This window comes from Streptopelia decaocto (genome assembly GCF_964273445.1).
Source record: "Streptopelia decaocto genome assembly, chromosome: 4".
Lineage (NCBI taxonomy): Eukaryota > Metazoa > Chordata > Aves > Columbiformes > Columbidae > Streptopelia > Streptopelia decaocto.
The window spans coordinates 7,017,356-7,039,481 of NC_138658.1; the positions used below are offsets into that span (position 1 = coordinate 7,017,356).

Consider the following 22,126-nt stretch of genomic DNA (forward strand, 5'->3'; position numbering starts at 1 on the left):
ACTCCCACTTACCACAATATCCAGTTTATCCATGACCGCCTACTATAGCATAGTTCCCTGTTACTGCAGTATTTTCCTGTTATGAGCTTTTTCCTCAACATTTTTGTGAAGAAATTAACAAAGTTATAAAGTAATGTTTAGAAAATACAACTGTTGAGCAGAGTAGGAGTAAGACATTTGAGTGAGAGCACATACTGGATCTTTACAGTGTTTTTTTTAATTCGCCTTTGAAAAGACCACAAGTACTGCAGGTTTCCCAGATGGACTAGAAAAATGCTTGCCTGGAGTTCTTTCTACGAGGTGATCAACAAAGGCTGGTTTTGGTTCAGGGAAGCATGTTAAAAAGCTGCTTCTTTTCATTAATTGTATTTGATTGGTAACTCACTGGGGATTTTATTGTCAGGGCCGTGGATGCCAGCACTTTCTCCTAGCAGTTACATGATCAGCAGTGTTTCCATGAGCCACTCAGTTATTTCTGAGTCAGAAAGGAGCACTACACTCCAGGCAAAGCATAATATGCTTTGCCTTTCTTCATGAAAGGCAGCTAAGGATCCTCATAGTTCTGTTTCCTGTATTGTTCCTTCTTCAAAGCCTATCGCTCTGTAGATCTTTCATGCTTTCATACGTTTTAGTCTGTCCCTGAACTGGCACAATCCCAGTTCAGCCTAGCGCATAATTAATCAGTATTGATTATATTCATACTAAATACAAGATTCCCATCAGCTTCAGATTGCAGAATACTCTGCCATTGCCATCTTACTTCTTATTGCCTTCTGTAGTATTTGCAACCTTGGAGACATTTGTCTTTACAAGTCCTTGTGATTTATTTATAAGAGCGGAACAAGAATCTCCACTCTTAAGAATGAAGACAATGCCTACATATAAATATGTAGTACCTAAAGGCAGAATTATGCTATGGTGTTTTCCATTGAGACATTTCATGGAAAACTCTCAGCCTCCTCATATCTTCTGAGATCTGCCCCTCTTCTCAAACTAGAAGACTCTCTATCTTTTTTTCTCGTCAGATTATAGGAAGAACCATTCTCCCTGTATTATGACTCACCCTTTCTCCATCCTCTTCCAAATCAATTAAAAAATATGAATCAAACGAAAAGACACTGTAGAACAGGTTTTTACAACAGTACATGTACATTTGGCAGGACATAACACTAGCCAGATCCCTTTACTTTGGCTTCGTGCCATCAGAAGCCATCTAGTCACATCTCTGTGATGATACATACAAACTGGCATAAAAGACTCATCAGGAAGTGCTTTTCAGTCTAAAAAATCATCCATTAATCAACATTTTCTCAACTAGGGCCTTTGCACCAAAATCTTTTGGACATGACTTTCCATAAGTGGAATCAGGGCATTTTGCTCCCATATAAGAACAAGCCCAAACTTACTTCTGGATACATTTCAAGTACAGTGGAACAAAGGCCTACATGCATCTTTTCACCAAACTCATTTATCTTTTGAGTCCTCTGAAAAAGAAGACATGTTAAAGTCCTGCTAATACACAGAATATCAAAAGAAGCATGTCATATTTGAAACTCAGAACTGATATGAGTCAGCTCTGTCTTTTTGCTTCTTCATATCTCTGAGGTTCATGACTCATTCACTTACTTGAAAGATATCTGTCAGAATCTTTAGCCGTTATTTCACAGTCAGACTTTATTCTACAGTCTTGCACAAAATAATAGTGAGATTTGATTTAAGACTATCTTGTATACCTTCCAATATTTTTCCACAAACCTTTTTAAACTTTTGGAGAAATAGGCAGGGGATTGTATTAAGATCTTACATATTTTAGGAGCATCACACCTTAAGACACACACACAAAGCTCCAAAAGCAGCAATCTTTTGGTGTTCAGTACATAATGTCATTAAGCCCTACTTGTTGGTTGTCGGTCCTTTTATTTAAAATGAGAAAAAGCATCTCCTGTTATGCTAGCCAGAAAGAAAACAAAAAGTGAGTGCTTTGGAAGGATAAGTAAATAAGCAGCTAGAAGAGAAGGATCCTTTACTCCTTTCTGTCCTTTCCCATCTTTTATTGATATTGTCATTGTGCTTCTTCTGAAGCTTCTTGCATTGCCCGTTGCCAGAGCCAGGACAGCACATTAGATAGGAGGATACCCTAGTATGATAGTTCTCTCCATATGTTTCATACTGAATTCACATTCAGATGGTAACAGCAGTCACTTTTTTTTTTAAGTAGGCCACCTGTCCTTCATGCAATTGTGTCAGCTGCTTAGGTTAAAAAGAACACACACACGAGACAAAAAGAGAGCATCCAGCAATCCCCATTCAGCTACTGTTAGTTTGTATTAAAATTTAGGGGCTTTTTGTTTTGCATTTGTGGGGAAAAGCCCTATAACTTTTTATTGAAGAGGATGGTTGCTAACAGTCAAAGCTTTAGCACAACTATTTTGCTTCAGATGAGCCTGCTGCAAAAAAATCCTAACGCTGAGAAATGAAAAGGAAGCTATACGGAAAAGATGAGATCAGAGGAGAAAACTATTCAGGAGCATGAAAAGATGATAAAGTAGATAAGTCTGAGTAGCAAAGAAAATGGGCTAATTCAGCTGTCAGTTGACTCTGTGATAATTGTTACAGCTAAGCAGTCTTCTCTTAATTTTCACACATTTAATGTCATACCCAGAAATTCTTCTGGTGTTACAGAAAAGCTGTAATAAGCCTTTTCAACTGCCTGCCATCATTCTTGAGATCTACTACTTGTTTCCAAAAATGTTACCTCTTTTCCTTAAGAGGTTGAGAATATTTCCCATACTTCTGCTTGATGCGGTTTCCTAGAATGACCTTGATTTTCAACCTTGCAGATAGAGACAATAAACTGGAATTTATTTTTATTGTTCCAAATCTCCTCTTTCCCCCTACACTTTCTATCTAATAAGTATCTGCACTCTTTTCTTCCAAAGCCTTGTTTCATACAAGAAAAGCATCTCTTAAAATGCTTCTGTTGTATATAGCAAGAACACTGAAGCTGGAGTCAGTGATTTTCGATGTGTATATTTTTAGATAGAAAATCAATTTTTTGCTTCAGTCATAAGGGAAACCGGTTTAAAGAAACTGAACCAGTGATCTTATTTCACAGCTTCTAAAGCATGTCTGATTTCGGATAGGGCATTACCAAAACCAATCAAGCAACCAACCCCACAGTAGCATCCAGAGCAAAAAAAAAAAAGGATAACTTGGTGATTTTTCTCCCTATGGAAGTAAAACGTTGAGGATAAAGTGCAAAGTTTAAGTTATTGTCTTGTTAAAACAAACAAACAACACCAACAAAACCAAAAACAACAACACTGTAGCCTGAATGAGTTTTCCTCTTTCCCATGAGCATTAGCAGGGAGTATAAATTCCACAAAACTTCAGCATTTTTTTCTGTAGTTGTCCAAGGACGTTCTCAATTACACGTAAGCCTATGGACAAATAGTTTGGAAAACTTGGTATCTCTGCTCAGCTTTTGGTTATGAAAACAGCTAATTTGGCAATTTTTGAGGAATGTAAACTGTATAGTGTACAAAGATTAGACAAATGGGAAACAACAATCGCAGGTTTTTAAGTCTCTGGAATGAGTAGCCGGAGGAAGCTCCTACCCCTCAGAGATGCTCGGGCGGTCCCAGCCCAGTCAGGCCCTTGGCCAGCAGCGGCGGGCGGCTCGTCCCTCCGGCGGCAGGTGGCGTGTCCCGCCACAGCCACCGCCGGGCCCTGCCACCCACCGGCCGCCATTGGGCTGCCGCCGCTTCCCGCCTCCTTTGAAAGCCCCAGAGGGCGGGCGGCAGCGGCGCCTCGGCAGTCGGGCGGCGGGCCGGGCAGGACGGCAGCGGCGGGCCGGAGCGGGAGGCCGCAGGTAGCAATTTGCCTCACTCCGTTTTCCCTCATGAGGGCTGAGGGCGGGTTCGGTTGACTGTAGTGAGCGTCACCGAGGTGTCTTTGCTCATGGGTCTTCCTACAGAGTGGTAGCATTAATCATAGTTGGTATGCTTAGTGTAGCAGTGCTTGTCTTGACAGCTTAATGGTTTGTAGTAGGTAACTTTTGGGTTTTTTTTTTGCATATTTACGGGTTCAGCTTCTTCTGAACTATTTATTGAAGCAGCTGAAGTTGTGGTTGTGTGAGCTGTGTGATTTACAAACGTGTTTTGTGAGGTCCTAACTCCTACAACAGTACTTCTGAACTGTGATGCTTATGAAGTAGTAACGGAAAAGCTTATCTTACAATCTCTTTCGTGGATTATCTTTTCACCTACTTGTTCGGTTGCCAAAAAATAGTGATATTAATGGTGAACCTATAAGGTTGGCTTTTTTCTTGTTCTAAAGCTGAACATCTAAAGATGATGAGAAAGAACTAGTTAATCGATTAAAATAATTAGATGGATACATAGAATTAATATAATCACTGAAATGCATCTAATTTCAAAATTGCGAAACTTATTTTTCTTCAGTATTTAGGGTGTATATGCTGATAAAGAATCTCTTTATTGGTAGTCTGTATACATTTGGCTTTAGTGTAGTTTATTCTTTCATAATTGAATGGGAATAATAAATCAAACTGTAGTTACTTCACCTGTTTCAAGGCAGGATTATCAATTAGCACCTTCATAGAAATATGCTATGAGAAGCAGGGTATAGAATATAACGTTAAGCCTGTATAGAAGTGGCTTGCAGGATTATGCTGATTTATAGGCTACTTGAAGAAAAAGCAAGGAAGAATGATGAGGGACTATATTTATGGGGGTTATGAGACACTTCAGTGTAAAATACCTCTGTGTTTTCATCTGCCCTTAGGGCAGCTGTAATAAAGGCTACAAATACCTGTGAACTCATTAGAGCACATGTGCTTGTTAGTTTCATATTTTTGCATAGATGTCTGTTATGGCTTGGCTGCCCAAGTAGTCTGGTTTATTTTCCTACTGTTTACTTTGTCTATAAAGTCAGCTTCAACTAGAAATTCCTATATGATTCTTGCTTCCCCCCACACAAACCCCATCTTGCAGCTTTAATTCTGTCCCATGGCAGAACTGAGCAGGATTCTGGTGGTAGCTGCCTTTTAAAACTGCCTGGGTGTCTCTTTGGAAATACTCAGAATTTTAATGCACAGGCTGGCTGTGTTCATTTATAGAATTACTGCTTCCAATAATATCCCTGCTGATATCATGAAAGGGGAAAAAAAATAAACAGTAATGAAAAAGATGCTGGGTTTGTTCCAGCTGAAAGGAACAGTGTTTTTTTTCCCCTCAAAACTCTTACTTTGTCCTTCCTCTCTCCCATCTGCCTCCCTGGGAGGTGGGAGGGAATGTGACTTGTATATTGGTCTCCCCATGGAATTTTGTATGTGTGTGCGAAGTTTCATTTTCCTCATAAGTTCGGCAAGTCTTAAGTTCTCTCTTTCATAATTCCTGTCTGGAAAGCACCTTGTGAAGGTAATCCAGTTTAAAGTAATGATCAAGAGATGTGCTAATTCCTCTGCTAAGTTTTGTGATTTAATAAATATGCCATTTGCTCTCAAAAGTTTGTTGCTGTGCAAGACTTGCAAACAGTAATTACCAAAGTAGTTAGAGATTATCTCCTGCAAGCTGCTCTTCAGAGCTGCATCTCTGAGCTCCATGGGAGCTCTGTGACCAAGGTCTACGCTTCTCCAGCAGGGCACACCTGTGAGGATGGGCCTGTGGGGTGGATGTGAAGTGTAGCCTTGAACAGAGTGAGCTAACGTACTGTTAATTTTTGCTCTCTCAAATGCAGTGCTTCAAAGAACAATATTTAAAACTAAAGAAAGGACAGTGTTTCAGACGTTGTATCTAAGTAACTTAGAAAAATGCCATTAACTTTTCCCTTCTTTCCTTTTAACCTTCCTTTCTTAAATAGAGGGGAGCCTCTGTCATGCATTTGGTATATCTATATGTATGCTTGCCTGTAGAAACATTTTTTTTTAAATTGTCATTACTGTTTCTACTCTTGAATTGTTACTGTCAGTCATTATCCTCTTGGTAAAACATTCTCAAGTAAAAAATTCTGTAAAGACTTGCATGTAATTGTGTGCAATTAAGCATACATATATCTTTGTAACCAGTCAAAAGCAAACACCCTGCCCTGCCCATGGTACTTCTATCGTTTTTTTCAGATTTGTTTTAAAGGATGCATTACCCAGTTATAGGAAATTGGGGAAATCAGAGCAGGCAGTGAAGAATGCTGTGAGGTTCCAACAGGTTTCTTTGATTCAGCACTCCCGGTGTGCATATGCGTTCACTTCACAACAGGAACAGCAGCTGTCTAGCTGAATTGTTTATCTGGTTATGATATAGTATTTGTGTTCAACCTGCAGGGGGGGAAACTTAAAATCCTGGCCTCCTGTCTATACCAGCACTCTGCCTGTCACTATTAGATCAGGGTAGAGTTTCCCTGTCCCACAGAACTCCGTGCACAAAACGTTTCCACCCCGTGCTGGAATAAAGCAGAATTCCCCCTTCCCTCCCCCAAGCTTTTGTGGAAAACAACAACGTGCGAGCAAGCCAAGCAGAATGGCCAGGGACTGGGTGAAGGGGCTTTCCAGGGTGCGGGACACAGGCTCAGGCGCTTTCCTTGTCCCGGGGCTGTGGTGCTCCCTGCCCCCCAGCGAGCCGTTTGGCTTTAAGGCAGGACAGGTGCTTCGGCCAAAGCCAGTTTCGGTGTGGATGAGTTGACACCCCCTCGCTCCCCCCCGCCAATCACATGCTTGTTACCCTGGAGGACTCCCAACTAAATCTGTTTGCTACATAATGATGGGGAACTCCTAGAAACAGAAGAGGGAGGTAACAAACCCCTACCCCTTTACCCCCTAAGCCAAGTCCGAATACAGGGGTGAAACACATGAGAAGCAGGGCGTTTCAGTGACAGACATCCTCCGTTTGACAACAGAGTTCTGGAAATTAAATCCGCCGGCAAACCCGGGAAGCGTCTCCCTGCCGAGGGCCGCGGCGCTCGGAACAGCCCTCCGGTAGGGCCCGGGGCGGCCCCAGCACCTGCGCCGCCGCCACCGAGCTGGCTCCCGGGGCGGGCAATGTTCATCTACTAACACATGTTTTATGGGTGCAGTATAGATGTCGGTGTCCCGCTTTACGAGCTAACGTAACCTTTCCCCCGCGGCAGAGGCGTATGCGGTTCGAAGAGAAGGCGGGCGCGGGCATGGCAGATGGGATCCGGGCAGAGGCAGCGAGCAGGGAGGGGCAGCACCGGCATCTCCGCATCCGCCGAGAGCGCGGTACCGCGGAGCAGCCGCCGCTCCCCGCGCCGTTCGCTCGTTCGGCCCCGCCGGGCCGGGCCGCGCGGGGCGGCGGGCAGCGCGCGCGCGCAGAGCGCGGGTTGGGGGGGGAGCGGGCGGGGCCGCGCCGCCACCGTTAGCGGCGGGCGGGGGCTCCGAGAGGTCCTGCCGGTTTTTCTAGCCCTGCCTCTGAATAGCAGCAGCGCCGGGGTGAGTCACTGTTTGGAAATGGAGTGGGCGGGTGCGTGCGTGTAACAGAATGAATGATGTCAGGGCGGACGGTGGCTCTCGCGGCGAGCATGAGACTGGCGGTAAGCACGGCGGCAGCCCCGGGCGAGCGCTGCCCCCGGCGCCCCCCGGCGCGGAGCCGCCCTCCAGCGGGGGAGCGCGTCCAGCGGCGGCACTGCTGAGCTAGCGCTGCGGGCTGGGAACCTCGCCGGGAAGTGTCGCCTCCGCTGACGCCCTTAAAGCCAGTCCCTTTGGCCAGGAAGGAGAAGAGTCTGAGGCTGCGAGAGGAGCGGATTGCAGGGGAAGGGAGAGATTGTGGCAAACTTTCTAGCTGCTTTTGCGTCCTGCTACCTCAGCGGTGGGAGTGTCTGGCCATAAGGAACTGCAAAGCCCAGACCTAAGAGCCCCGAGGCTCCAAAAAAAAAAAAAAAAGACTTCCAGGTGCCTTTAGAGGAGGAACTGCCGGCAGTGCCAGCTTTACATATACGGCTGAGTAGGTAAGTTGGCAGCGGCACAGGTGGATGAAAAGCGTGGCATATGAGAGATAGGCACAAATAGAGAACCTCTTTCACAGGACACCCCTACGTGTGAACTGAACAGACACTGGGAAGAGCAATCTTGCATTTGTGGTCTCTTCCATTTCAAGAGTATGTATGTTTTACCTGTATAATAGTCTTAATTTTACTCTGAAAAAGGTCCCTCTAATTAGGGAGGGCACCTGCTGTCTTGATTTATCTTGCAAATATATAATGCATGGAGTATACTTATTTTGCCAGTAAAATTGTGTGTTCTTGACGTGGGCAACGTGTGTATATCACTCAGAGCAGTACCACATACCCAATTGAATAGGAGGGGTCTTCAAAATGCCCCATTTCAGCTCAGGAAGATAAGGGCTTACTGTAAGGATCATAATGGGGTTCGAAAGGTGCGTTGCTGTAGGATTGGTTGGGTTGGGTTGTGTTTTTTTGTCGCTGTTTGTCTGCTCTGTTAAACTTCCTGACGTGCAGCTGAACTTCTTGACTTGGTGGGAGAGTACATTTCTATTGACGTTGCGTGTCGTCTGGCTTACATGTAGCTCAAAATCCGTGTGTAAAGTAGGTAATGCATAATCTTTTGGCAAGATAATAAAGCTCCTACAATACAACGCAGACTAGCTCTTTTTCAGTTTAATCCATTTATAATATTTTTATTATTTTTTTAAGACCTTAGAAAATCAAATATCTTTCCTCCAACCACTTAACAGCTATTAATTTATACATAGCTAATTATATAGGTGGGTGGTTACACAGAGGTATTAGCATAAACTGAGCAGGTGCATAACATTTTCTGAGTCGGTGAGCTTTAAGGAAGTTTTGGCAAGCTTTGCTTTCAGTTGCATTTATTAAATGGTTTGCCTAAAAACAAACTACTTTTTTATTATATTCAATTTAGTTGCTTATGTGTATTATTACTTGACAGGGCAGGCTTTTGGAGACTGTATAGCCTTAGATACTTTTTTTCTCTATGAAACCAGTAACTTATTGTTTATTTTAACCTAATTTAGATGATCTAGGGCTTAATTTACTAGAAGGGTCAATGTGCTTCCTTCCTTTTTTTTTTTTTTTTTTTTTTGGGGGGGTAGGATTTACTTTGCTTTTCAATAAAAATTTATAATCCATGTCTGATTTGAGAGAAATGTATACCTGCTTTGCTGTCCTTCAGAAAATGTGCTTCAAATGTACCCTGTGTAGTATGTGCAGTCACAAGAGGTATTTAGACAATCAAAGTGATGTCGGGGGGGAAACTTGAGGTGAAATTATAAGGTGATGACAATAGTATGTAGATAAAGGCCTTAATGAGATTGATTTCTGTGCTGTCCTTGGAGTGAACTTATACAATGGAAGAATGAGAACTTGAAGAGAGCAGAGATTAATTTTTCTACTCTTAAGTATGTAATCTGAATCTAGAATGACTTCATGTACCCCTAAATTTTAAGTATTGAGCCATGGTGGGCATGTTGGTGAGCATCTCTTTTATGGATCATTGAAGTGTCTTGTGATTTTAATATTGTAAGATGAAAAAATGATAGGGCTTAACAATCCTGTTTTTATAAACTAGTCTTCTTTTGAATTCAAAGCTTAATGTTCTAGGTAGACATCAGAAGTATTATGTCATGGATGTAGTATTGTGAAAAACTTTATATTTCCTTATCGATTAAAAAACAAAAACCACAAAAACCCCTCCACATGTACCTTCCTGCTTCTGGGAGACCTGAATAAGAGACTTAATCTCAAATATTTTTCTTTCTAAAAACCAGAATTCTTTATTTACAATGTCGTACACCAGATAAAAGTATGAGGACTGGAAAGTAGCATATGGATTTTTAAGGATTGACAAAATATTTTTTTTAAAAAATTGGAACAAGTGATGGATTTAAAAAATGAGTAGTTTTTCTTAAGGACCAGGGAATGTAAAGTAAGGTTTTTGAACAAATGGCTTATTACAGTTAAGTCTACTAGGGTATAGAATGGACTTTGGAGATGCAGATATTTGTAACAAAATTGCATACATCTTCTCTTTGGATTTTTCTTCTAATTTTGATGGGCTGTTGGCCTACAATGTTCTTTGACACTATTTGTAGGGAGTGGACAATACAGATGCTGTGACATTTGATTTAGTATGGATATGGTATTGCACTAGTCTGAACAGATGCTGGGAAGATTAATGTAACACTAGATCCACTGTCTTCAGAGATGTCTGTCTGCTGGGAGAATTGTTTGTACCATGGACACCACTGTCCCCGGAGATGCTGCGGACACTAAGAATGTCACCGCTGTCCCAGCAGATGCCGAGGACCTTAAGAGCTGCTGATGGGGAAGTTTTATGTAGCACAGATAACTCTGTCTTGTCCATTCGCCACCTGTTTGAAAGCTATTTCTGAACTATACTGAACCCAACTGTTCTAGTGAGACTCCAGAACTTTAATAACCACGAGTGTCTCTTATATTAGGACTCTTGGTTATATTATCACTGTTTTGCTTCCCCAGAATAGCTCTTGTGTGGACATATGTGTAATACAAAGAATAAAGTGCTTGTTACCAATATGGTTGGTTTTGGAAGCCTGCTTTATAGATGTTGATATGAATTTTCATAGGGCTAAACTGTATACTGAAACTAAATAGGCTTCAGGAAAACGTGTTGCTTACCCTCTAGCTAACATAGATGATATATCTGTAGTGCAAGGGGACTGCTGTGCCTTGAGGTTGTGCTTGTGGTTGCTGAGTAAAACTTCCTGCCTTATTGTGTGATAAATCCCTTTCAAAATATGCAGCAACAAGTGTGGGTCCTCTTTTTATTTGCAGTCTGATGGCATTAAAAATGTTGAGGTCCAGTCTGTTGTGCAAATGAAGAAATTAAAATAGTTTGTCAGCATATGTGAAGCTGTTGAGTTAATCACTGCAAGTAGAATGGTTCTTAATAAAACAGTGTTCAAGTCTAAATCCTCAAATAATTATTGAGCATGATTACTCAGAAAAACTTCATTGCATTCACTCTGACAAGACAGTTTTATAGTAAAAAAAAAAAAAGCCTGTATTCAATATTTAACTATTTAATTTTCCGGATAAAATACCTTTTATCAGACCTGTCACCCCAGAAAGGAAAACATCCTGTTTGCTTGAAGGTACCTGACCAAAAAAGCAGGTGTCTTGTTTTCATGTACCTTCCTTGTTAACTTGCAACTTCCATGTTTAAGTTTCAAGGATGTCACACTTATGCTTTATAAACTTCACAGACAAAACCAAAGTTGCTGCTGTCAGTGAAACTGAGACTTTCAGAGGGCGAGCTTTGCTGCTGCACAGAACAATGTCTTACTATTCCTGGCTTTTAGAGTTCTTGCTGCTCCCTTCTGTAGTCTTCTGTTTTGTTTTCTCTATATATTCAGAATTCTTTAGGCTGAATTTTACTAGAATCCTGTGCAATGCAGTAAGCTTCACACCAAGCTTTGCAGTGTTTTCATGTTACCGATGCAAAGTGGACCAGGGTTGTGCACCTGTTCTTCCTTGAGAAAAGATGCTGAGCCTCTTGGGTGCAGCACTGAATGTTGAGGAAAGTTGCATCAGCTTAATACATCTGATTTAAGCTGAACTGATGCAGAGCACTTACGGACACTTTTGCTTAACAACGGCTAAGTTTAAAATAAATTAATTCAGGAGTATTTTTGATTTAGCAGTAACCTGCAATTGTAAATGGAGTGCATGGAGTTTGGAGTTGAATTCAGTTTTTTAGATAAGAGATGAGCCTATCATGGCTGAAACTGAATAGAAAAGGTTGGGGTACAAATAATGATTAATGTATCTTCAATTATGGTAATGTTCCTTTGGTGAAAGCAATGGACATCATGAAAGAAATCAAAGCAAGCAAAACGAAACCAGGAAGCTAAATACATTTTAGCTGTTCATTCTAATCCCCCATCTGAGAATTTACAAACTGCCTGCAGCAGTTTGTAATCACTGGTTTTCAGAAACTCCCCAGGCAGTTGGTAATGATTTTAGTGAAATATAATGTTTGAGGCAGGTCATAAACCAGTACGTCCCACGTAAAGTTAATGTAACTTTCATTCATTGGGGGCAGAAGCTTTTTTTTCCTAGTGTCTATGTTCGTATCTTAGGCCCAGGTCAGTCTTGCTACTGTTGTAAACTCAAATGTTCGAAGAATGAAGTTTTAAATACTTATATAGTGGTTAAATCATACTGGTACGGTTATTCAGTTTTCATCTTTATGCAAGTTCTGATGGCAAATGACAGCATGAACTAGCAAAACTTACTGGAGTTTGCATTCATAGAGTGTAGCTTACAGGAATTTTGTTTAATCACAGATTTCTGGGTTTTGTGCCTCTAATACTAGAACTTAAATCTGATTGTTGGGTTTTTCTTTTTAAATCTTGGTTAACTGTAAAATAAGTGAGAGCTTGTAATTCTATCAGAGTGCAGCAATCTGTCGAGCCTCAAAGAACAAACTTCTCGTAGAGCTTGTCTAGAACCTGGGTCTTACAAGACTCAGTTTACAGCCTTAAGTAAAAGATTATGCTTTTTCTTTATTGAAGTGTTATTACAGGTTTTTTAGTATATGTTACCTCCCCTTTATATATTTAGGAGAACCCTTTCATCTGTGAAAGTCCTTTATTAAGAAGCCACCTGCTCTCACTGTTTTGTTTTGTTTTTTTTTCCTCCTGATGAAATATGTTTGCATTTCTTAGTTTTTCTCTTTTTAAAGCTTTTATTCTGCGTAGCCTCCTAAGATCTGAAACTGCTGTGTGGTGAGTGCTGAGTGACTTCTCACAATCAGTTTCAGTTATGTGAAATGTACAACAGTGACAAAATATTTACTTATGCACACACCCAAGTTCCTGCTTATGTTGACTCTAGTGCTGGACAGCTGGTTAGTGGAGCAGACATAAAGGAGACAGTCTCCTGATTTAGGTGACATAATTTGCTAAACAGCAGCAGAGAAGGTCATGCCTCCTAGTGCTTAATTCTGTCTTTCATATAGAGGATGTGATATAATCCTGCAGCTCATTCATCGTTCTGGTCGATATCTATAATTACTACAGGTAATCTGATTTTTATTTTTGCGCTTCTCCTACATCAACCTTGTAAATGGGAAACAGCAGTTGCTGTTTGTAGATGCTTTATAAGGGAGGCAAATACCACTGCCCTTGTCTTGTTTGAGACTCAACACAGACTGTGCTGAAGTAAACTGTTCCCATCACTGCTGCTGCCTCAAAAGGACATTTTAAAAACTGGAGTGATGTGTTACTGTCTTAACAGTGCTGAAAACATGCTTAATGCAGAATTCTGTCATTTCATCCTCTGCCAGTTATTCTGGTTCAAATTTTTATGTTAAATTTCAGTATAAACCCAAAAGTATTTAAGTGTTCATTTGTGAGTTTTTTGATGCTGAGATAAATTAGTTGCTGAGGATCTACTTGGGATCAGTTTGTACTTACTAGTTTTTTTTTCTGGCTACTTAACTATTTCAGGAGTGTATAGAAAGTATAGAAATGTATGTTACTCTTAGTTCCTATGTATTAGGAACCTGACAAAATTCCTGCCAAAGCATGTGTTTTTTCCCATTTTCATAATGAATATTGTACTAATCTGTAAGGATGCTATATGTGAGTTCTTTACAGTGCCATTCTCAGAAGCGTGACCTTGTCTTCACTTGATTTCACTCTGATTTTTAGACACCATTTTGAGTGCATCATTTGGCAAGAGTTCATTCCTGACGTAGCACCTTGGTCTTGTAGAGGTTCATTATGAGCACCAAATTTGACTCTGCTTAGTGAGTAACAAGGCCAACTTAAGACACTTGCTCAGCTGTAGTTATTGAAGAAGTGCAGATGCTCGGTCTGCTGTGTTTTCACAGAACCGTTTTGTTTCACTTTGCACACAGCTATAGGCAGCAATTTTGAATTTTAAAAAACTAAAACAAACCACCAACCAAACACACACAAAACCACACCCCAAAAAACCCACATAAACTAATCTATTTGATGTGGAAAATGTGCCAGAAATCTAAAGGTGGTCCTCCCAAGTAAAGTTGTGTTTCTCTCCATCCTGTGATAAAGAGGATTGACTGAAGTGGTTTGAATCATGTACTGACTATAAGAAGTGATTGTGCACTAAAATAGAAAATCAACTCTCTTCAGTGTTTTTATTTTCTTAGAAATAGGTTAACTTCCATGATGGACTTCAATCTTGAGAGGAAGGGCTGTGGCATCCTGTTTGGTTTTAAGGCAAGAAGTATTAAAGACATTGTTCCTTCTAAGGTGCCATAGTGAACTTGGAAGTTAATATGAAGAAAACTTATGGAAGAGTTGAGTGTTATGGATTTAAATTTCTGCCCACTGCAGTGATTGCATCCTGAATTTGCAGACACTATTTGAAATTCATCATCTTAGCAGTATTTACCACCATGAAAGAGAATACTACAGATGCTGTATAGCTGGGTGGCAAGCTCCCTCCACCGAGGATAGCTTTTTCTTTTCTGTGGTAACCATGGTCATTAGCTTCCGCTGTTCTCTATACAGTTCTTAAGAAAAATTGGCCAAGCTATTTTCATACACACAAGCAAAGCATAAGTATGGTAAGGTGTCATTTCTTCTGTGTAGAACAACTAGTCTGTGTAAAGTAGAGTGGAATAATGTGTGTGTCCATGGTAGGAGTCAGTAACTTGTGTCAAATTTTAAAAGCTAAAAAGATGGATGAAATACATCTCAGTGGGACAAGGCAAAACGCCTATCATATATCAACACTAGAATGGGTGGGCTAAAGAAATTTTCAGCTCTAACAAAATCTAAATAATTACACATCTTGCTCTAATTCACAGACTGCAGGCAGTTTATGCTTTCCTGGTTACACTGCTTTAGTCATTGGGCAGTCTGAACAAGACAAAGAGCTCTCTGGCTTATTTTTACTCTGCAGGATGAATGTTCCCATAAACAGGGTGTGGGTTTTTTTTTCTTTTTTTAATTTGGACTTAGAGAAAGTTTAAAATAAACTCTTAAATGTGACAGGGTTTGGACTAAACCTGTTAGCTGTCTTACATTTGAGGAGCTCAGTACTGAATGACCCAGGTTGAAATGGGACACTGTTCACCTCAGAGGTCTGGAGCGCAGATACGAGGTGCAGGAAAGCAGGAGCTCTCTATTCTGTTGTGCTACATTAAGGGCAAACGCTAGAACTATCTTCTTTTACCACACTCAGGGGTTTTTTTGAGTGTGCATGCATGTGCACTTTCTTCCTATTCTCCCCCTGTATTCTGTTGTGCTAAAATCAGACACAAAGCTTTTAGCACTGCAAGCCTTTCTAGATCATGTGTTTAAGGCAATGCAGTTTAGTTAAACTTTGACTGTGATGTGTGTAATATGCAAAGATTGTTGGTTATCAAAGTCTGTATTGCGATTATATGGACAGCTACAAGAGGATGTTGCACTTAGGCCTCATGTAATTTGCTCAAAGAACTACTATCTGGATTAATCTTCCACAACACTGGTATGAAAATGTGGTTTTAATGGTCTGTATTACTCAGCAGGTGTTAAACTGATATTACATACCTTATGGTTTGGTCATGCATTGCTGAGAATGGAACATGAAAAATCTACTTACACATGCATTTATAGCGATATTCTATAGTGTTTTCAGATAGAAGCAGGTTACAAGCCTTTCTCCTTTCATCAAAAAGGCTGGTAAACTGCTGGACACAGTATTTTTGTTGTATATTTGTAATAGTTTGATTCAATGGAGTGAAAGGTAGTCTTAGTGGACAGAAAATGTATTGTTATTTGGGATGGCTTTTTGTCTTTTCACTATTATGACAGTTTTAAACCACTATTTTCACACCTCTCACCTCCTGTTCTCATGGGTTCTCTAGGTCTAGGACAGTTTGTAGATTGAGTTTAAGACTTCATATCCAGGTCTGGGAGTTGTGTATGTATATACATATACACATATATATGTGTGTGTATATATATATATACAGTTAAACTGAATAGTAACTTGTTCCCTCAGTGTTTTGTTTGTTTTTCGTGGGTTATTTTGTGCATTTGTTTTTTTTTTGTTGTCTTTGTTTTTCATGTTTGTTTTAAATTGCCTGCTGTGAAGTCCACACTTTAACTCAAATTTTGAGGTTTAGTGGAAACTCGAGTACTTGCTGGAAAATGTCTCAATATGTGTGTGTGAATATTCAGTGTACTGCTGTCTGAACATGCTTAAGATATTTTACTGTGAATTTTGACCCTGGACACTTCAGGAGGCCGCCCTGATTGCTTGCAGAACAAGAGATGGCAGCTTGTGCCCTGTGCTGGCCTGTGTTTAGCTAAGTAGGTACTTGAACAAGTGGCCTGGATTGCTGCAGTGCTGTGTTGATGTAAGCTCTTGAAATCCAAGCCACTAGAGTGTCTAACTTTCAAGTTCTACTCTAGACAATAATTTGCTCAGATTATGTGCATTTGCCATAAAGTTAGAAAGTCACTTCTGAAGGCAGTACCTGAACTGTTCTTGCGGATACATGCAAATCTCTTTTGGCATCACTGGTATTTTTGAGGAAGATTCATGCAGGAGCACAGCAGAAATGAAAGCAATCAGATATCCTTCTTTATGAGAAAACACCAATTGATAGACCAGAATAACTGTTTCTTACAGTGCCCTAATTTTGCTGAGTTCTGCATTCTCCTCTTTTAAAACTGATGACACTGTTTCCAGTTGAACGCTTAGTTCTTTCCTTAGACTTGTGTAACTGATCACATGTAATTAGTTGATTCACCACTTATTTACTGTACACCATGGTTGCTTAGCACACATTCACAACATCACTGGTCTTGGTGAGTCTACAAATGAGACTGACTTTATTCTTTTAAATGGTTTTGTTGTCTGCAGTTCTGACTGCTGCAATGTGTTTTGGGAGAACAGTTTATGGAATCTGTCACCTTGTAGTTACAGTCTCCCCATGTTTCAGCTAGTATCTATGACACCTTTATGTTCCCCCGTCCTTCTCTCAGATCAGTGTATATATAGATGTCTGGCTGGGCATGGGATAAGAATGCCTTAAAGTACATTTTGAATCACTTTTATAAAATGCTTTCTATTTATAAAGATGTTCTAGAGCTCTAGGACATCACACAAAAATGTAACCAGGAACTATAAAATATATTAGCAAATAACTTTTTCCAAAGTCCTTTCTGAAACCTCTTGTTTGATTACACATTTTCTGCCTGCTCCATGCACCACCCCTGCCCTGTTTCTCATTGACAGTAAGACAAATGTCAGAACTGGACTCGGATTCTTGCTTGTGTTTTTTACTGTGAAAATAGTATCTTGACTCAAAATTTAAAGCAATAGTAGCATTATCGTTCAAGTCATTAAACAAAGACATGGAAAACAAACGATATTCAGCTGCAGCACACCATGCAATTGATACAAATGCCATTTAACAGACAGTTTGATTGGCCAGCTTGTATTTGCAGCTCACATTAACGCTTGATTAGTTTGATCCCTTCCTTTCATGTACTGCTGAAGATAACAGGTTTGATGTGACTAGAAGCCTCCCTTGGGCATAACAGGTAGCTTGCGGACTGGAAGTTACTACCTGAGGAGTGTGGTACAGTGCATTATAGAAGCATTCCATGTAGATTCTGAGTACCCTCAGTACTTTCACACCAGATTTTACCAATTGGTAGATTAAGTTTAGTGTAACTCCAGTGATTAAATTATTAATTTAATTTGTATCTTTTTAGTCATGCTGCGTGTGCATGGACAAGATGTAGAAGTTACAAAGCAGTTGTCTAATGCTACAGTGAGGGAACCTAATGATGGCTTTTCTAGGAGCGATACTGAAGATGGTACTTGGTCATTTTCTTGTTGGTTTCTTGTTTTAATCTTGCAGTTTTAATAAATGGGAGTTTGGGATGAGCATCACCAACTTCATTCTTTTAAATCCTTTCTGTCTAACTTGGTTCTTTAAATAATTTTTAAAAGCTTTAAAAAAGCAATAAACTTCTCAAACTATTAGGTGAAAAGGGGGAAGGAAAATAAATGAAAGGATTGTTGTGAATGGTAAAAAGCTCTATGCTGAGCCTCATGAGAGGCTTGGCATAAAAACATTTTGTTGTTGTGGTGATGTTCAATACAGGGTTGTTAAGTGCTAGAGGGTAGAAAATACCTCTTACCAAAGGCAGGAATAATGAAGACAGGTTTGAATTATTTTGGACATATTTAGTTAGGTATTGAGGTAAATAGTAGCTCTGCAAGGGGTGGTAAAAACATATTAATAGCATTCTTGGCCTCTTCTTCTGACCTGTAGGGTGAGGCTCAAATGGCAATAGCAAAATGTCTGGGAAGGGTATTACAGAAAGATTTTGGGTGATATTTGTGATTATTTTCTACTGCTGTCCTGCTGTTGACATCCTCTTGGAACTTTATTGAGCAATGATACGCAGTGCTGTTGGGAGCTGGTGTGTGAGGTAAGGGAAGAGATAATTCTGAGGAAGTGTGTTGTTCATCGGTCTGTGGCAGAAACAAAAATAAAGGAGGAAGTGTTGAAGTGTGCAGTATTGAAGTGTTTAGGATTTAAAGCTCAACTGTCGTCTTCGCTGACTAATTAAATAATATAAAAGGGAAACGTTTTTTCTTCTCAGCATAATGTGGAAAGTATTTTCTTCTATTAATAGAAAATCTTGAGCTAATGGAATGCCTGAACAAGTCTAAGGAAGACCATGGGACTGCATTGGAAGCTTAGGTTGTGATGTCTTTTTTTTTGAACATATTTAACTCTGTAGTGCTTAAACTTGATGGGAAGAATTTCAGTGAAAAACCCAGTCACATGTAGGAAAATTTATATAATTTTGGTTATTGCAGACTAGAAGCTCAAATGATATATTATGAAAGGATTCTATGCTGCTGTTCTCATTCCCTTAATAAATATCTGTATGGGTTGGTCCTGGTAGTTAAACTGCACAGTAGTCTTAACTTCTTGGTGTTAGAATTAAACTTACCTGGTTTTACTTCTGAAAGTGTGGCAAGCTCAAAAAGCAGAGAGAAACAAACGTTCAGTGTGTGAGCTGAATGTAGATTTGGATGTCTGAGCCTGTGAAGAAACACTCTAACAAGAGGTCTGAGTATTCCTATGTCTGTTCTACTGTGAGCGCTGGCTGTGATGTGAGAGCCTTACGCCGTTGCTGCCATGGTAGGTGGGGTTGAGAACTGGTGGTTGTGGCAAGAAGGGAGAGGGGAAGACCCAAAGGGGCAGATAGTGTTTCATGATCAGTTTTGGCCAGTCTGGGTGTTTACCGTCCATGCCTTATGTCTGTGTCATTCCTCTTGACTAATATTCATGAAGCTTTCCAGGTAGCTACATCAGAGTTGAGCAAGCTGAAAACTATCTAGGAGGTTTTTTTTTGGGGGGGAGAGAGGAGAAGGCATTCAGTGACTCTTTCCTGATTTGTTTGACAGTGTGTAGTGTGCTTGATTTTTAGTGTTGGCACAGAGGGTAAGATGAGGAGGGGGGAGATACTGGTGTTTCCAAAAAGGGATGTTTTCATTGCTTGAACCTCTGAACACAGCAAGTGTTGCTCCTGCATAGAGATCCATAATTTGTAATGTGCAAATCAAACTGAGTGATATGTGAAACTTGCTTATAGTATGATACTAATTAGTTTTAAATATGCCCTATCCTAAGAATTCATGTGGTGTATTTCTACTCTCACTAGATGAGGTGAACGGTTCTCTCTTTAATGTAAATTTCTGTTAAATGTTAGTTACAAGATAAGAACTTCTGGGTGTACTTCAGCGCTAAAGTAGCTTTTATCTGTGTTGTTCGACTTGTTCATCTATTCCTTAGTTATTACCTGCTAATGTTGTAAAATACTTTGCAGATTTAAGCAATTATTGTCCTCTAAACTTCTAGGAAAAGGGTTCTTATTGCTGCAGGAAATATTCCAAAATGTTCTCATAAATGTGACCTCTTATTTTGGAGTTGGCACTGTTGCTTTTTTGGGACTAGCACAGGGAAAAAAATTGACGTACATTATCTTTTTAATAATTACCCAAATATTTCTGGAGTGTACCACTGATTGAGTATGTGACTTCCTCTTCTAGCTGCCCGATGACTGATAAGCTGTAGCAGCGTCACTTTAAAGCACACATTAGTCACTGTGATTCCTCACGGCCCTTTGCTGAAAGTGGTGACTAATCCCTGGGTCTGAGTTTCCATCACGAAGTGCAACCTTTGCTCTCGGTAACTAGGTGGAGGATTTTACAAAACGGTCTAAAACACTCCTGCCTTCCGTGTCAGGCCCCCCAGCCAGCAACCCGCAACTTTTGTGTGAGCTAGAAAGGATGTGGGGCATTAGATGTGCTGCTCAGCTCTTAACACATCTTTAAACCTTGCTGTCTCTTTGAGAAGTGGTTCTTCAACAGTGTCTGCAAAGCTATAGCAGAATGAAAGCAATTAGCAGCGAGGAGCTTGAGACGGTCAGACAGCAAAACACTTAAACGCTGCTGATGATGATCCAGAGGTTTCTTTTGGCACTCTTCTGGAGTTATTTTGCCTGATAAGACTGAGGTAGTAAAGTGAATTCTATTCTTTTTTAAGTGTTTATAATGCTCCTTTTTAATGAATGGAAAAAAGGACGTAAGCTCAACATTTCTTTGCAATGTTACAGAACATGCAGTATAGAGCACCTTTTTTTGCCTTTGTTCAAAGGCAGATGATTCAGAAATTAAGTATCAATTCAGGATAGCAGACCTCTCTGTCCAGATCTGAAATATTGAAACAGACTTGTTTTGGAGAGGATAGATTAAGTAGGAACAAGATTTATTCTTAATCTCATTTTTCTGGAGAGAAAAAGTTATGAGGGAGTCTTTAGCCTTTTAGAAAAAGGTCAATATTTCTTTGAGCTCTGTTGGAAAGGCATTTAGCAATGTGCATTGGCAATGAAGGCAGCCAACACTATCCTGAGCTGAATTTAATAGAAGCATAGCCAGGATTTATAGGGAAGTGATTATTCCTCTCTGCTCAGTACTTCTAAGCTGTATCTAGAATATTGTGTCTGTTTTTGGGTCCTTGATCCAGGAAAAAACATATTCTGTGAAAGGGTCTGGCAGGGTGGTCGAAGGGCTGGAGAACAGGCCCTGTGGAACCGGTCCCATCAACAGCTCCATCATACCATCATATCAGGACATCATCAGGAACATCAAGGCCATGGGAGGATGAGACACAAGAGGCATAATTTGTAATAAGAAGTAGATATAAAAAGTAGATTAAAACCAAGCAACAACCAAAACAACAACAAAGCAAAACACAAAACCAACCAACCAAAACAAAACGAAAACCCAAACCGCATTTACTGTGAGAACAACCGTGTAGTGGAACGGGCTGCCTGGAGAGGTTGTGCCTGAAGCACTGAGCAACTTGATGTCATAGCTGATCCTGGCTGAGCCTTGGGACCTCCTGAGGTTTCTTCTAACCCCAATTATCCTGTTAACGCTTCTGATCCTATAGATAAGACTCTGACCATTCTCAAAACCTTTGTTTTAGGAAAGACTGTTAACCTGTAAATAAAACTGTCTTTGTTTATGCCATATGCATGTGAATTACTGCTAGAATTAGTCACTTTAGCACTAAAAGATAACAAATAATTGCCATTTTACAAATATTGTGACCGTGGTTCTTAAAATATAAGGGTAAATAACAGAGAGGAAAAAAATCTGAGGCTGTGACAGGCTTAGGTGATACAAAGCATGTTTGGAGGGCATCAGACTTAGTTACCAAAAATGATCCTCTGGAGTCTGGAGACCAAACAGCTGAGGATTTGAAGATGCCTTCATACAACTAAGGCAAAGCTACTCAGCAGTGTTCAGAATGGTGACTGCTCTTAAGGAAAAATTACCGTTATATTTTATTTGTAATTACATATTTACACATACATGTGTATGAATGGTTTTCCGTGGTTTTGGGGACATACTGTTTCAGAAACCTGGCACTGTTTTGGAACACACTGAATACTAAATGCCATGAAAATGGAAACTAATACCCTTCTTACTATTAAGCGGTGTGAAGAAACAGAATTCCACAGAACTGCTAAAACTTGGATTGTAGAAATAGATA

At 40.2% G+C, this 22,126-nt stretch overlaps 1 protein-coding gene across 3 annotated transcripts in view; it reads left to right on the top strand.

Annotated features, from left to right (window-relative positions):
• The first annotated feature begins 3,771 nt into the window (after positions 1-3,771).
• SGMS2 (sphingomyelin synthase 2) overlaps positions 3,772-22,126 on the top strand; it is a 41,303-nt gene continuing 22,948 nt past the window's right edge. Inside the window, exon 1 of one of the 3 annotated variants that reach the window (XM_082050466.1) lies at positions 3,772-3,871. The gene's annotated coding sequence lies outside the window, so the exon portion shown is untranslated. The other 2 variants (XM_082050467.1, XM_082050468.1) reach the window with 2 other exon arrangements.